We start from the raw sequence: 13,607 nt of genomic DNA, 5'->3' as shown, positions 1-13,607 counted from the left end.
CACCTAAATATCTCCTCTATCTCTGAAAATACAAAAAATGTTTCTAACGTAATCTAAATGGTTTCGAAAGACGAATCAGGTGGAAGAATCGTTTTTTATAAATTGTAATTATTTAGGCGTTTTTTCAAGTTCAATCGTGTTTTTTTATATATATACACACATTTCTTGTTGTTGTATGTTTTAGCAAACATTATTGTGCATTCATCCATGTTGAATAGCACGACCTTGAGATGACCGTGAACTCTATTTGCTAATTAATGCAGAACTTACTTTCAGCGACATTTCAGATTTCAACGGTAACAGAAATTCGACCATGAACTTGAACTTGTAGATAATCACATTTATCACTGCAATAAATGTTCGAAATGATGTCCTTTCGTTGTGATACATTCCGTGAGGCGAAAGACGACAGATTGTACAGCTCTTTCGATGATTTCAGGTTTCATATCAGCACATGCAGCAATTATTCGTTCCTTCATATCTTCCGGCGTCGTGGGCTGCTCTTGATAAACCGTCCCTTTAATGTCCCCCATAAGAAAAAATCAAGTGGGGTGAGATCGGGTGAACGAGCCGGCCATGATTACAGGTCCATTGCGTCCAATCCAACGATTTGGGAATTTTTTGTTGAGGACACGTGTTGCAATATGGGAAAAGTGTGCTGGACACCCATCGACTTGATATCATAATACTAGAGGGTCCCTAAATGGTACATCTTCTAATAAACCTGGTAGAACATGTTCTAATAATTCAGCATACTTCTGCCCAGTTGGCGTACCGTTGATAAAATACGGCCCAATTATCCTATTACATATTTAGAATACCACACCAGACCATGGTCCATGGTCTCTGCTTATCGAGTTGTCTAAACCATCGTGGATTTTCAACCGACCAATAATGCGTGTTGTCGAGGTTCACCTGAAGGATGCTTCATCCGAAAATAATACTGTTTGGAAAAACAGTTCATCACTTTCATATTTCCGTATACCCCATTGAGAAAAGTGTACGCAGTTTTCGAAGTCTCTTCCATGGAGCTCTTGGTGAAGAGATAAATGGAAAGGATGAAATTTTTGTGAATGAAAAATCCGGAATATGCCTATCACACTAATACCGGTTTTACGTCGAAGTTGCCTTACACTAACATGCGAATTTTTATTAACATTAGCGATGATATTGTTCACATTTGCTTGATGAGTAACAGTCTTACGTCTCACAAGAAATTTTCTATTGACACTACCAGTCTCACAAAATGTTTTAACAACACTTGAGTATGCGGAACGTGATGGACAAGAATATTCTGGAAATCTGTCTTTGTAAATTCGTATTGCTTCTCTTGGACACTCTTGAGCTTCACCGTAAATTAAAACCATTTGAATTTTCTCCTGTTCTGAATAACGCAGTGTGGATCGCTTGTCCATACACTGAGAAATCTAGCAGGGAGCAAACTCTTAAATACATATCTCTCTGACTCTCTATGTACACAGAGGAATGACACAATGTGTTTATTTACAAGTTCAAGTTCATGGTCGAATTTCTGTTACCGTTGAAATCTGAAATGTCGCTGAAAGTAAGTTCTGCATTAATTAGCAAATTTTATAGTTCACGGTCATTTCAAGGTCGTGCTATTCAACATGCATGAATGCACAATAATGTTTGCTATAACATACAACAAGAAAAAATGTGTGTATATATGTAAAAAAACACGAGTGACCTTGAAAAAACGATTGAAAAATTACAATTGATAAAAAACGATTCTTCCATCTGATTCGTCTTTTGAAACCATTTAGATTACCTTAGAAACATTTTTTGTATTTTCAGAGATAGAGCAGATATTTAGGTGTCCTGTTTTAGACAAAACACCCTGTATAGTAATGTCTCTATCGATGCAAAAAGGCTGTACACGCATGAAGCAAAAAAATAGCCCCTCCTCTGTAGTAATCTGATCTCGGCTCGGGTATATCGGTGTGAACCGCTACTAATGCGACGCGGAGAGTCTCAGTCGTCGGCACAGTTGAAAGGCCCATGCGTCCTCACAATGTAACACCCATATTTAATCTTTTTTAGACCAAACACGATATAATTTCAACTGTATTTAGTGATTTAATTGACGATGAACGTTTCGGGCACAAGGAAGGACAACGTATCGGAAAGAAAGAGACGCGGAGAGTCGCAATTGCCGGCACAGTTGATCTCTCTTTGCAGGCCTACGCTCGACGCAACCGAATCCTCCCGAGGCTTTTGCGTCGATAGAGACATTACTGTATATCAACGGTCGCCGACCACTATACAGTATACCATACAGTATACATATAATCCCAAAAAAAACATTCTGTAAACAGGAGCCAAGTTCTTATGGCCGTAAAAAGTTGTGAGATCAAACAACATACGGCCAAGTTCGTTAGCTTAGAAATACCTCTTGCAATACTGAAAAAAGCGTTTGTAAAAATTAGTTAAAAAGAACACTATTTAATTTTTAAAGAGTCGCATGGAAGGCTAAATTATTCAAACTTGGCCGTTACTTTTTAAACCAATGGCCCTAAAACGTGTTAGGTAGCGGCCAAGTTTGAATATATAGCCCTCCATGTGACTCTTTAAAAATTAAATAGCGTTCTTTTTAACTAATTTTTATTTTTATTTTTCTAAGCTAACGAACTTGGCCGTATTTTGTTTGATCTCACAACTTTTTACGGCCATAAGAACTTGGCTCCTGTTTACAGAATGTTTTTGTTGGGATTTCATCAATTTTTGTTGAAATTTCATCAATTATCAAGTAGGTATCAAAGATTAACACTCTGCCGGCGAATTAGAACCCAACTTTACCTAGATTTTTTTGGTTATAATTTTAGTGTCATTTTCTACCTTATTGTAATCTACCAGTTTGAGCTTTTTGCCACTACGTCGAATGGCGCTATACGAACGTTTGAAGAGAACAGATGATTCTTTCCGGAATTTACACGGTTCCTTATGGGGAAAGCGGCATATTTCATTTTCTCCATATATAACCTATTTCGTTTTTTTTAATACAACCCCTTTAAGGTGTAAAATTTCAAACTTTGATAATTATTCCTTTGAGTGTTTGTTATGGTCGACCTATGTACCAAATTTCAAGCTTGTAGGTCAATGAGAAGTACCCAAAAGGTTTTGATGATCTGTCAGTCAGTCAGTCAGTTAGTCAGTCAGTCAGTTAGTCAGTCAGTCAGTCAGTCAGTCAGTCAGTCAGTGACAAATTTAGCGATTTTTGAGGTCTTATATCTCGGAACCTACTAATGTTGGAAGATTAATGTTTTGTCAATATTGAGACATGATAGCATTTAACAAGTGTACGAAATTACATCTCTCCATCTGCCTCCAGTGTCGAGTTATAAGCCTCTAAAAAACGGCTAAGTTGTTTCGTGTAAAAGGAGGTACTGCAAGATCTTGGCTGGTGCACTACCGTGCACTTAGATAAAATCGTGTCTGTCTGTCTGTTCGTGACGGCATCAACTGAGAACGGCTGAACGTAGAAAGCTGGTGTTTAAGCCATTGATCGCAGCGTTTCTTCGGGAAAGTCTAGGAGAAATCCGCATTCGAAAAAGTCCATTGATTCAAAAGTTGTGACGTAATTAGTTACCAAAGACGACTTTTCGCCCTCTTTTGGGCGGGTCCCATGGAAATGACACCGACACAGATTTCTCCAACACGGTTTTCGCCAACAGTAGCTTTGGCCGACAACGCCTTTAACCGACAACGAATTTGATCGACAACGATTTTGACCGACAACGAATTTGATTCTTAAGTCTCAAGTCGTTGTGGATCAAATTCGTTGTCGGTCAAAATCGTTGTCGATCAAATTCCTTGTCGGTTAAAGGCGTTGTCGGCCAAAGCTATTGTCGGTCAAATCTGGAGTCGGTGAAATGTTGTCGGTGAAAACCGTGTCGGAGAAATCTGTGTCGGTGATTTCCATGGGACCCCTTTTGGGCACGTTTCTGCTTATAACTGTTGTATTTGTTATTGCACGTGGACAAAGTCGCGGGTACAGCTAGTTATTTTATAAGATGTAGAAATATTTGTAAAAAATTGAATGATGCTTTATAGTAAACTTTCAATTTGTAAAAATTGTGGTAGTTATCGTACACATTATTATATAAAATTGTATTTTGTCTGCCACTATACCATCACGCTCGAAAGAAAGAAACTAGTAAAAAGACCATTTTCTGCGACACTTACCTGGAGTACTTGAAAGGCACACACATGAGTAAAAAGTTTCGGGCTGCAGATGAAAAAAGAGCGGAAGCACTCGAGCTTTCGAGGCACATCCATGACACAGTTTTATAGCTTTGTTCGAGCAGCAGCGTTCGAACGAAATATTTAAGCACGTATGTAGTACTTTTACGGGAATGCATGTCACTTACAGGAACATAATGAGCGCGAAAGGGTTAGAGGTCTGCGAGCTGTCCAATGTATTATCGAGTACCCGACTACTCGGATCGTTTCGGGAAAAAATCGGGCCGGCTCAGACTGGTTCCCGATATCAGAGTTGGGCAAATTTTATTTCGAATAACGAATAAGGAATAACGAATAAAGTCACAGGATTTGAAAATTGCTGGGCAATGCTTTCGCAAGTAGTAATATAAATGAATTGAAAACTGTCATTGCAGCTGAATGGGAAAATTTAGTTCAAACGAAAATTAAAGAATTACATAATTCTTTACCTAAAAAGGATGGTGGAAGTCATAGAAAACAAAAGGAGAAATATATAGTTTGGTGTATATATTATTATAAGAAATATTTGTACTTTTGTATCCAGTTGTGTCGTATGAATCTTTATTTTTCAAGCGTGCTATTATTTTGTCTGTATCGGATTGTGTTTCCCTTCCAACTAACAGAACTCATTGAACTAAAGTCAATCTATGTTCTGTTTGCATATTCGCATAAGTTATGTTTTACATACTACACAGAGTTTCTACGCTAGCATGATTTTAACACGAGAAAGTAAAGTTAGCACACGCATGCTGTTTTTTGTCTGGGAGTGTACATGGAAGTTTACTGTAATCGAACTTATAGCCGAAAAACGTGAACATGTAAAGTTATCCATCCACCCGTTATCTCGCAGAGAACCGTGCGACGGAAAGTTAACAGCCCATCTATGTATCCGTGTAAATAAATCTCGCGTATAAATAAAATTCAACCTCACGTTCGCCGCTTTGCATCTGCGGCCCCGATATTCGTTGCCTTTGCAGCTACCTCTATTCCACTTTCACGTCAACTTCACCACCTCGGAACTCTAAATAATCTCAATAACCCAATTCGCTTTATCGCGCGGACGTGAAAAAGAGCCAAGTGTCACGAGCTCGTAATCGGTGTGTACGAAATAAAACGCGAACGCGAATGGGACATTTAAGCACGCTCGAATCCGGACGCGACGCACAGCGGTCGATGAAACGAAAATTGGGACAAAAATAAACAGAAAAACTGTTGTAGTCCAGTCAATGAATGCTCATAAGGGGGGTGTGGAGAGAAATGGAAGGAACACAATTTTTAACTTGGGGACTTTGTTTGTGGACTAGTTAGGAGGTAAACATACTAAAAGTCCCTACTCCTAGGAGGTGAGCGGGGTGCAAGGGGTCACGTAGAAGGTCCCCCTTATTCGGTTGTCCGCTTATATCTCGGAAACTATGTATCCTAGCGATAAGACCATTCCATATAAAATTAAAGCTGACAAAATGTGCCATAAGTTTGATCGCATTCAGTTTTTCGCTATCTCGCATAGTTTCCGAGATATCCGCGCTCAAAGTTTACTAATTTTCAGTGATCAGGCTAATTTTTGTCTTAATGGGTTTGTTAATAAGCAGAATTGTCGCTTCTGGAGTGTGGTCTCACTCATTTGGATTGGTCTATCCACAAGAAACTCTAGAGGCTCCATTACATCCAGAAAAATGTACCGTTTGGTGCGGTCTAGACGCTGGTGGTATCATAGGTCCTTATTTCTTAAAAATCAGGCCGGAGCTCGCGTTACGGGCAACAGAGATTGTTACCGTACCATGATCAAAGAATATTTGTATGAAAATATAGATGACATTGATGCTGGCGAGATGTGACTTCAACAGGATGGCGCTACATGCCATGCAATTTATTGAAATAACGATTTGGCGGTAATGTGATTATGCGAAATGGCCCTGTAAATTGGCCCCCAAGGTCGTGTGATCTGACACCTCTCGACTATTTCTTATGGGGCTACGTGAAGTCACAGGTTTATCCTGATAATTAAAAATAGAGGCCATCATTGTTCGTGTCATCCGCGACAGACGGCCGATAATGCTCGAAAAAGTAACCCAAAATTGGACTGACAGAATGCGCTTCGTCAAGAGCAGTGGCGGTGACTATATGCTCCAATTCATTTTTAAACATAATGCCATCAATTGGTCTTCCAAACAAAATAAAATGTAAGTTTTCGTGTTATCCTTTTAGATTTAAAGTTCTATCGGGCTTAAAAAAATATCTTTATTTATCCCAACCACTGGATTAAGGAAAATATATTTACAGAGGGACACTTATAACAAATTGACAAATTTACAGAGTAGATACATGAAAAAACTAGGGGGTTATTGTTGCTCGCTCGCTTGGCTCGCTCGCGGGTAGGACTGCTCTTGCGAGAGGGTTAGTTGTACGCATGGCTAGTAGGGCCTGCAGCTATTAATGTTTTTTATTTGGTGTGTGACTCTCCACGAGCCACACAAAGAACTTCCCGATTCGTTAGTTGCAGTATATTATTATCATTATTTTTAGTACGTTTTAATAAGATTATATGTTTTCAGGAAAATTCAATAGTTTTCTACTTATCAAAATGTTTGCTATATGGCGTCGCATTAAACCAACATCGTAGGCTCGTTGCTCGCTTGGTTCCTTGTTATAGCATACTAATGTTGCAAAATAAATTGTCTTAATTAGTTTTTCGCAAACGATACAACTCCTCATTATCCGGGTTTGCAGTATTGATCTTGGTTTTCTGCGATACTGTTAATTTAAATTGTCCCAAAATATATAAACCGCGCTCAATTTTGAAACTCTGCTCAGTGCTACATACAACATTTGTAAAGTTCGTTTTTCTGATGTTTTAAAATTCAAACATACTTTTCTCGTATGTTTGTCCCTGATTTTTATGAATCGTAATCGCTTCAGCAGGAACCACTGTAAATTGACTACGTGTGATTTGATATTTTTCCTCACTCGACATATTTACTTGATTCGATATTTTTATTATTGGTGTTAAATTTTGATCAATATTTGCATTTTTCATATAATCACGATAACGACTTTCACTCCTACTCTGGCCAATTGAAAATCTAACCACAATATAGACGGAATTTTAGTATTTTCTTGAAAAGTAATAAATTTTAATATTCCGCAAGTGTGCTCCATTAACCAATCCGTCTTCAACATCAATGTTATTAATAATTATCATATATTTTATATTAATTTTCAATTTAATCTCAGTTAATAATTCGTTTTGAACTGATTGTTTTTTTAAAGATTGTAATATAAATTTTTTTGTACTTTCATCGATATTCTTTGAAAATGTATTCTTGGGAGTAGAGATGATTTACTCACTCTTGCATTGGGATAATTTTCGATTATTATAATCGGAAACATTAGCGTAAGGTACAAAAAAAAATTTTTTTTTTAATTAAAAAATTGTTTTTTAATTTTAAAAAAGAATTTTTGGTGTAATTACGTTTGTTTCTTCGGTGGAAACTTTCCGTTCTCTCGTATAAATTGCATTGTTGAATGAACTCCTTTCGAAAAAAACTAAAAAAACTAAAAAACTACTGGACCAAAGTGAACCAAAATCTAATCAGCTCTAAGTTACAGCGGGGCACATCGATTGCATCATTCATCATTCTGATCGCATTGTTACTTTTTCAGAAAACGTTAACGAAAAATTTGATAACATACAAACGGACATTTATTAGTAGAAACAAGCGACATCATACTTAACAACGATAATGACAATCTTTTGTATGTAAACAATAATTACTGGCTAAAAGACCTTACAAACATAGAGATTCCAAAGTGTATAGAAAAAGTTTTGAAATTAGGACCCAAGCATGCACTTGACGTTCCTAATAAGAAATATATTACTTCACCTAAATTCATTGCATCAATAGAGGTTGGTTTAACCAAGGTTACCGACTGCGACAATATACAAACATCAACCAGAATGAAATTGATGAACAAAATTATGAATTACATTACACGTACACCTGTCAAATAAAGAATTCTTATTTAAATCTGAAATGAAAGAAATGAAACAATTTCTAAAACAAAACAGTAATCTATTGTTGCTTAAATCTGATAAAGGTAATCCAACAGTTATAGTTGATAAAGAAGTATATAACTCAGAAGTGCTAAAAATGTTGAATGATACAAATACTTATAAAATCAGCAAATATACACAGCCACGTTTGAAAAGGAGGCCAATTCTATTATTTCCATTTGGGTAAGAAAAAAGCAAATAGAAGAACCAATAGATAAAAGATTAAAAACATACAATGGGGTAATGCCCAAAGCTTATGCACTACCTACGACACATAAAGAAAATTTATCATGAAGAATTATTGTCTCTTCCATCGGCGTGGCGGTCCCACGTATAAACTGACCTTTCTCGCTAACATTTTGTCCAAAATAATAGGGAAATCCCTTATCATACAGTAGATAGCTGACAATTCATATCTTTATTTACAAACGTACCAATTGATTTAGCTTTACAGGTACTAGACTGTCGTTGGGACGAAATAAAACAACATACTAACATACAACATGACGAATTTCGTCATGCTGTTAAGTTTGTATTGGAAGCCAATGTAAATCTTAGGTATGAGACACCTACGATACATGAATATTACGCAACATTACTAAACCAGTAATGTTCTATGATGAATTTTTCCAATAAACCTTACTTTTGTCATTATCTAAAAATTTTGAACTATACATACTGAATGAATGAATGAATTCCCCCATACAGTAGACTGTATGAAATTGATTCCAATAAAAGTTGAATGTTAATAACGATTCACTATCAAGGTATATTCGTAAGAGTGGATTTAAGAACATACTATGACCTTTCAAATTTACCGCCTTATATCGATAGATATAACCTAGATCAGGCGTGGGCACGGGTGGAGCCCCTCAAACGCCTGCTTCCCCCACCAAGCTTCCTTTCGGTGGCGCTCCTCGTGGGTCCGATGCACGAGGCCTGCGCACTGCTTGCGACAAGCGAAACGCGTCCTTCCTACATAGTAACGACGGATGCTGGTGGGGGACAGTGGCCGCTACGGTGGGGACAGTTTTGCCTCAATTGAGGCAATATGCCCATGCCTGACCTAGATCGTTTTCAATACGTTCTTACATCAGTGTCTTGACAACAAGCATGTAGCATGAGGTATGGAACGAAGTTGTTTTCGGTTCTAAGCAGCTCACAAGTTAAATTCGGCATGAAAATGGAAATGGCGTACATTGACGTATCTTAATAGGTTACCGTGTTTATGCGCGTAATTTCTTCTCGGTTAACAGTCCCCCTTGTCTGGCACGCCATGCCGCGACGAGGACGAGACAACGGCGATGCGCCATTTAAGGTGTTGCACACGGTTCCGAAACGATTGCTGCGTGTCTGTTGCCCGTCGTTGAGACCTATCAACCAATCAAGGAAGTCCTCGGACATTTCCTCGCAATTTACCGATCCCACGTAGGGTTCTTTTTCATTCTTATCGAGACGTGTCCCGCCGTGTCACCGGTCGCCTAGACATCGGCCTGCTGCTGCTATCTAAAATGTATCTCCCGGCTTCTACTTCACCTCCCCCGTACTTTCAGCTTTCCCGTCCGATCCGATACGAAATCTTCCACCCCCGAAGATGGAAGGTGTCCAGGTTCGATTCTATCCTGTGACCCCCCCCCTCTCTCTCTCTCTATTTTGTCGTCGACTCTTATTGTCCACGATCGGCAAATATCAAGAGAGTTTGCTGGCCAGAACTTGCACAGTGAATCGATGAAGTGAGTTGGTTCATTCTAAAACCAGCTTATGTCCACTCTGAAGCAGTGAGATATTTGAAGATTTCATTTTTGGAAGATTTCAAATGGAATTTCAATCAACTTTACCAAATGATCGATGGAAACACAAAAATATTAACATTCAGTTTATATTTATTCTCAGCTACAAACGCAATTCCAAGAGAATGTGTCTAGAGTTCAACGGAAAAAGATGTTCATTTGTTGCATCTTCAGTTGAGTTTCACATTACAGCATGAAATTGTATTAAATATTTTGTCAAGTTTTGTGTTCCTAACCCGAAAAATCTAAAAAATGAAAAATGTGATTGAGTTAGTAAGTGTTCACAGCACCGTATATAGGATGAGTCTCGTAACGTGACGATCTCAAACAACTAGGGGTGTGCGAGAACCAAAAAATGTATCGATTTCATTGGTCGAGACCAGAAATGGTCGGGTTTTCGGAAATTTCGGGATTCTCGATTATGTCGAGTTTCTCGAAGGTTTCGGGATTCTCAATTATGTTGAGATTAGATTATGGTAGCTAAATACTGAATACTGAATACTGAATACTGAATACGGAATAAAATGTTTTCAAAATTCCAATTGTTAAACCAATTAATTGAATATCCACAATGTGAAGATTATGCGATCAGAATGAGTTTGGAGATTTTTAAACAACAGTAGAGAAACAAGTGAATGATCGATTAATATAAGATTTTGTATTTCAGTTTACTATATTATGAACTATAAAAAAATGCTTGTAATATTTAAAAAATAATTTTTTTCTTGTGCCCACCGTCGTCTTTGCTCGGAGTATCTTTTCTTCCAGATGGCCAACTGGTGTACAGGATTCCTTCAAATCGAATTAACTATATCAAAAATTCCAAAAATGTCATAAACTGTGATATATTCTCTAGACATTGACGATCCCACATTTCAATTCTTGTGAAAATTAACAAAATGGTAAATATTTTTTATTTATATTTAACAAAATAATGGGAAAATGAAAAAAAATCAGCATTTTGAAAAACGCAACTTTGAGAAAAACTCATTTAAAGTTTACGAATGTGTAATCTTTCTTCGTAATATATAAAAATGGATGTTTGTATATATATATACATATGATTAATAGACTTCCAAACTGTTTGACCGATCAACGTGAAACTTTGCACATATATATATTTTTTCATGGAGAAGGTTTTTACGCTATTCAATTTGTTGTAACTCGCCGCTGTAGATGGCGCTGCAATACATCAACTTCTATACCGTTGAACTTATCGCTATAAAAATTGGTATACATAGGTATTTGAGCACGAGGAATCTTCTATATAAATAAAAATGTAAATGTCCGTTTGTTTGTAATCGGTCATCTCCGTAACGGCTGAACGTAGAATGCTGGGTTTTGAGTCATTAGACGCAGCGTTTCTTCAGGAAGGTTTATGAGAAATCAGGATGCGCAAAAGTCCAATCGTTCAAGAGTTTTGACGACTTTTTCCACCGGCTACAACGCTAACTGCTTACTTCAAGTTATGTGAATGTGGCGCGTTTGCGAAAACACTGATGTATAATAATCGATATGGTTTCGGGTTTCATTTGCGAGATGCAGTTTAAAATAAAACATATAAATGTCACATCCGTGACAGGTAAAAGGATACATTTAAAAAATACTGAGCCACTTCAACGCGTGACGGGGGAAAGCTAGGTTTCCTATAAAAAAAATTTTCGATTTTTTCAAAATATTACAGTGTTAACCCTTTAAATTTTGCAATTGCTAAATAATTTATTTCTATATAACTTAGTAAACTAGTCGCTTATATTTAATCAACTTGAATCGTGGAAAGTAGAACTTACTGGCCAAGCCAATAGAAGCGCACTTACTCGGTAGGCACGCCAACCTTCGCATATCCCAAGGTCGTTGAAACCCGCGGTGTGACCCTCTTCCGCATAATTACCTAGGAATTTTCTAACAAACTGGGCGGTCGTCGAGGTGTTAAAACCGGTGTTCTTTCTTTTTATGAAAGCAGTCCGCTGAATTCATGAGCGGTTCGTACACACCAGCATAGAGGATCGCGCGTCACGATACTTCGACACACAGGCTGTCCTCAGCATGGCCGGGATTCTTTATGGTCGGGAGGGGTAGGGGTGGGAGGGGGCAGAGCACTTTTCTCCTCTGGAAGACCGAACTCGTTACACGCGGGCAAGTAACGAAACGCAGCTGCCCTTTCATCGCCGTCGACCACTATTTGTCAAGCTCTCCTCGCTGGATAGGCCATTAACGTTCCTCCGTATCCTTTCGCAAGACTCGCGCTTTGTTCTTATCTACTTGACTATAACAGTCGCGAATTCTAGTCGCAGTTGGTCGACCTAAATTATTAACTCGTATCGATCAGCGTGCGCGTTCCCCCGGCACACATAGGCGATCCGATGCCCCTCAGCTTTTAAACTATGCACAATGTCACGTTTTCGCTTCCGTCAACAGCCACGTGCACCGCATAGTCCGTTTCTATAGCGTTGTTTCAAGGCAAGGTCCCCTGTTTCCCGTTTTCTCTTTCGTTCCGCGTCGGTCTCCTTTTTTCGCCGGCGGAATAGCACAGCGCGCTCGTCTCTTTCAATAAATTACGTTTTCCATCGAGCATTCGGTCTGTATGTCTCCGTAAGTTCCTTGACGACGATGACGCCACCCCACCCGCCCGTCTTCCTCTATGGCTGTTCTTTCCATTCGGAATTGAGTTCCTGCAAGTTGCGATGCCAATTTACTTCCCCGCACCGGTAACCAAGCACGTTTGTTTCGGTTCCCGAGGATCAATACTTGTTGCGGACGCGATCTTCTTTTTTTAGAATATTGGAGGATCTTGTTTACCACTTGGGGAACTTGTTCGTCTGCTAAACGAGATTGTTGAACGCTTGGGAACTGAAAATTTTAAACCGTTTGGAATCCGTGTGAACGCGAGTCTGCGCGAGGAACGATCTGTCCACGATTGTCTACACTCCGCGACAAAAAGATAGCACATTATACAGATAAATGGTTTTTTAGCTCTTCAAGTATTGGGTTGGCAAGAAAGTAATTTCAGTATTTTAAGGTGAAATATAAAACCGAATTTCTTTATTCAAGCGATGAACTTTAATCAATAACATATTTTCTTATTTATTCTTCTTGGCAATTTGAATATTTTCCCGTGTAAAATATTCTTTTACAATCTCCGCGGTATAAACACTTGCATTATCTTGCTGATAAATAAAGTTTGTGCCCGCAATTTTAACAGCATGTCTCTTCAATTTGTTCGATGATTAAACTAATGTACTTTGCACTATTCATTTTCTTATAAATTCTTCACTTATAAACTCAATTTCCGTGTTTTCATAGTACCCAATTCCCGTCCACACCATTACTCCACCACCACCGAATTGTCGACTGCATAAAATTTTTTGTTTTTTACGCAAATCTAACGTAAATCTCTTCACATCACTAAAGATAACTTTTCGCCATTTTTGCTTCCAATGAACATACTTTTGAGAAAATTGTAAACGAGCTTCTTTATGTTGCTTAGTTAGCGGTGGTTTACGCATTAATTTTTGGCGTTTTATGCA

General features: G+C 38.2%; 1 protein-coding gene across 4 annotated transcripts in view; it reads left to right on the top strand.

The window, feature by feature from the left end:
• The window catches only part of LOC143211250 (uncharacterized), a 47,147-nt gene that overhangs the window by 20,353 nt on the left and 13,187 nt on the right, over positions 1-13,607 (top strand). The window lies entirely within an intron of this gene.

Source organism: Lasioglossum baleicum, chromosome 8 (assembly GCF_051020765.1).
Source record: "Lasioglossum baleicum chromosome 8, iyLasBale1, whole genome shotgun sequence".
In the NCBI taxonomy this organism is placed as follows: Eukaryota; Metazoa; Arthropoda; class Insecta; order Hymenoptera; family Halictidae; genus Lasioglossum; species Lasioglossum baleicum.
Note: the sequence above shows the minus strand (reverse complement) of the source record. Positions and strands in the feature narration are given on the sequence as shown.